We start from the raw sequence: 3,936 nt of genomic DNA, 5'->3' as shown, positions 1-3,936 counted from the left end.
AATGGAATGGCGGAGACGGTGGCCTCGTCAAGGCAAGGTGGGGAGGGGCGGCGGCGATGAAATTCCAGGCAGATGGGGTTCGAGCGAGTGTGTTTTGTGTTTTTGGTTTGCATCTGTTGGAGACCCATATTTCTCAATCCTATAGTCTACTATAAAAGTTTGGTCGCCGTGCAGGTTTTGGTATGCCGTTGAAGCCATTTTTTCCAAAAAGAAATACCCTAAAAAATCTGCTTTTTACCAAGTGACTGCGTTTTTGGTCTGCCCATTGGAGAGCGTAGCCGTGCCTGTTCTTATTTAAACGCAAGCAACATTTTAGCAGGCAATAGTTCGGTTCCGCTCATGATAATTCTTTCAGATAATAGAACAAACTTCTGGCACCCGCATACAAAAATGTGTACACTATTCGGGCTCGTATAACCATGCAAGACATAGTTATTCAACCTGGTTACCATACCCTATTGATACTCGAAGAATTTCCATGATATATGGTGTGATCAGTACAAAGACGAACAATGTTAAAGAATAAAGGGGGAGATAAACAAATGCTTATGTGATCTAATTCTCTTCCAGGAGAGGTTTGGTTGCTTCGGTGCCACCCCACTTTCGGACACGGCTTGAAGCTAGCGCCGCCTGCAATTGTAGGGTATGAGAGATGAGCAAGGTGAAAAGCTCAACATTTTCCATGTAAATAACGTTTACATAAATATTTCTGAAATCAAACAATTGGAAAAAGAAGTCATAAGTCGTATGATATGGTTGTAACCCAACGTCTGAGTGTCCCTATCTCCCTCATGGATGAGTACCGAAGGCGGCGTGACAGTGTCTAGAAGCGGGGCACCAAGGCCCTCTTCTTGCTCCCGATGTTTTCCGCACCGGCATGGGTGGTATTTGGGATCTCACAAGAGTGGGATCTAGCTGGCGAGTCATCACCAGCGGTAGAACGGTTGATGTCAATTATGTGAGTCATCATCATTCGACGACAATTATGTGCATACTCCAGGTCATCATCATTCGACGACAATCATGTGCATACTCTGGGTCATCATATTCGAGGATGAAATCCCAACATGCAACCTTTGGTTGGATCCATCGACATCGACGCGTTTGTTGTGATTCCTTACTGAAGGCTTCCTCTAGGGATAGTGTTTTTGTTCGTTGTTTGAACACATGCTGTAGGCTTTGTTGTAGGTTTTTGGGGAGATGTTGTCGTGAGGTGGGTCCTTCTATGTATGGCCTCGTTTTTTTTTAAATTTGATTCGTTCGACATCATTGATAGGCTTTGCTAGGCATTGTTGAATAACTAATAATATATGACTGTGTGCATCAACCGATGCAGATGCCAGGGTTGGTCCGCCTTTTCAAAGAAAATAAAAATGATAAGTGCTTACTCAAGATTGGAAAGGTTTTATGCCCTCTGTTCCTATATCCAAAGTTGTTAAATTGATTCGTAATAATTGCTAGGCTATTATAAAGATGAACTAACATTGAGTTATTAAATTGGTGCCTAATGAACACTTAGTTATTATAAAGACAAACTAACATCCTCCAGTTGAGTTTTTAAAAGTTGTGTTCATCACAAAATGAAAAACATGGTGACATTTGGAAGGGTGAAGGAATTTCATACCTCTGCGTTCCAATCTGTTCTCCACACTATGACGAGCAAAATCAATGTCTGAAGTGCAACCCCGCAAAGCATGCCAGCCCAAATCCCCTAAAATTGGAACCAACATCTCAAATTCACAACCGATGTCGCAGAATCATAGCATAAATATTCTTCATTTTCTATTTTGCAATTTGCGGTGCTCCAATTTAAACAACATAATCAATTACCCCAACTCCATAGTTGAACTTGTAGCCGAGGAGATATCCCAATGGCAACCCGAAAATGTAGTAGCAGCCAAGGTTGATGTATGCAACAAGGCCTTGCCATCCTCCTCCAATGGCCACCCCTGAATCATCCATCCGATCAACGTCGTCAGCTCGAGAGATGAGGTTGAGGTGGCATGAACAAAATAAAATCATCATGCTGCGAGGGGGAGAAGCATACCTGAAAGCACAGGCTGCACGCTGTTGAGCACCATGGTCAAGCCAAGAAGTCCTGCAATCTTGGAGACGGCCTGCCGGAGCTCCACATCGCTAGTGTAGATGCTGGCGAAGTTGTCTCTGAAGATCAACACGAGGGCCATGCAGAGCAGCCCAATGAGCAACGACTCGCCGATGACAACGATGACGGCGTGCATCGCCGCCCTTGGACGGCCAGAGCCCAGCTCATTGGAGACCCGAACACTGATGAGAACGTAAGCAGGGCAAGTGATAATAGTTTAGAAAGTGAAATTTTATAAGTTCAGTTCAGTCGTTCAAGATTTCCTGAACAACACAAGAATCACCGGACAGTTTTGAAATTTGAATTAGCCTGACCTGATAGCAGCGTTGAGGCCGATGAAGATCATACCCTCCCATCCGTTTATATTCATGCTGAAAATTAAGGCACATATATTCTGTGAGCTAAGTATATATAATTAAGCATTTATTTACTACAGTATCTTCAGTTAGTTCAAAATATTCGAAAGAGAGAGTTGAGAATGTTATCAGGTTGTAATTTTGGTAGTAGGAAGTACCAGACGCCAAGCGAGTCGACGGCAATCTGCGCGTCCTGGAGGTCGCCGGTGAGGACGGTGATCATGCCGAGGTACCAAATCTCAAGGCAGAGCATGACGGCGGACTCGAGCGAGAGCCTGACGAAGGCCCACATGTCGTTGAACGCCGCCATGGACCAGCCCCTCCAGCCGTCCTTGCACCAGCCGATGATGTAAGCCGCCTGGCCCAGCGCGATGGCCCAGAGCGAGAGGTCGTAGGCGAGGGCTGCGCCCGCGGAGCCCCAGCCGAGGACGGTGACGAGGACGTAGGTGACCGCGACGTGGAAGCAGAGGCCGGCGATGCCGATCCAGGCGAGCACGAGGACCTTGCTCTGCGCCTGGAGGAACTTGGCGGTGGGGAAGTTGACGGCGAAGGAGAAGGCGCCGGGCAGGATGTAGAGCGCGAAGCGGGCGGCCTCGCGCGCGACCTCGGGGTCCTGGCCGAGGGCCAGCAGCAGAAAGACGTAGAAGGGAACCATTAGGAGTGCGGCAGCGATGAGGACGATCCAGGAGCGCTGCAGGTAGACGCCGAGCATGGCCACCTGGCCGGCGCCGAAAGCCTGCCCGCACAGCGTCTCCAGCGCGCTCCCCATGCCGAGCTGCGACGTATTGGCATCAGCGGACGGCAATGGTGTGCACTATGCAGTGCGGTGCTGCCGTGTTGGGGAGAAGAGGAGATGGATACCGCCAGCGAGCGCACGTACCAGGAATCCGAGGGCGAAGGTGGCGAAGACGGAGAGGCCGATGGACGCGGCGGCGAGGGGCAGGGTTCCGCGGAGCTGACGGCGTACATGCTGAGCGTGGCGATGGCGATGGGCGTGCCGATGCCCCAGAGGCGCTTGGACTCCTCCCACACCATCCGCGAGGCCTCCCCCACGGTGCTCACCTCCTCCGAGTCGTCGGCGACGGACCCCATCGCTCCCTCCCTCGGCCGGATTGCAGCACTGGGTCTGGGGCTCTGGGCTGGGCGCGTCCTCTGCTTCCGCGTCGATGGTTGCGTCGGCCCTCGACTATCTATGACTCTGATCGAGGAGTAAAGATCCACTGGGTAGGTAGCAGGAACGGCGGGAGGGCCTCGCCCTCGTGTCTTGTTTGTGACCGTGAGATTAGGCAGCTCGTCATAAGTTATGAATCCACGGGACTGGCCCCACAATGTCTTCTCTTTTTTTTTTCAGGAGGAAATGGCATATTAAGTTTTTTTAGGGCAAAGCAAAAAACTTTATAGATTAACGGTGCTCACGCATGTCACCTGATGTACAAACAGCCACTTGGGACCATACATACGAGTCCCAATCGATAC

At 49.8% G+C, this 3,936-nt stretch overlaps 1 pseudogene; it reads right to left on the bottom strand.

Moving 5' to 3' along the window:
• Positions 1–331: 331 nt before the first annotated feature.
• On the bottom strand, positions 332–3,670 carry LOC125530543 (annotated as a pseudogene).
• Between the last annotated feature and the right edge of the window lie 266 nt (positions 3,671–3,936).

Source organism: Triticum urartu, unplaced genomic scaffold (assembly GCF_003073215.2).
Source record: "Triticum urartu cultivar G1812 unplaced genomic scaffold, Tu2.1 TuUngrouped_contig_6389, whole genome shotgun sequence".
NCBI classification, from domain to species: domain Eukaryota; kingdom Viridiplantae; phylum Streptophyta; class Magnoliopsida; order Poales; family Poaceae; genus Triticum; species Triticum urartu.
Note: the sequence above shows the minus strand (reverse complement) of the source record. Positions and strands in the feature narration are given on the sequence as shown.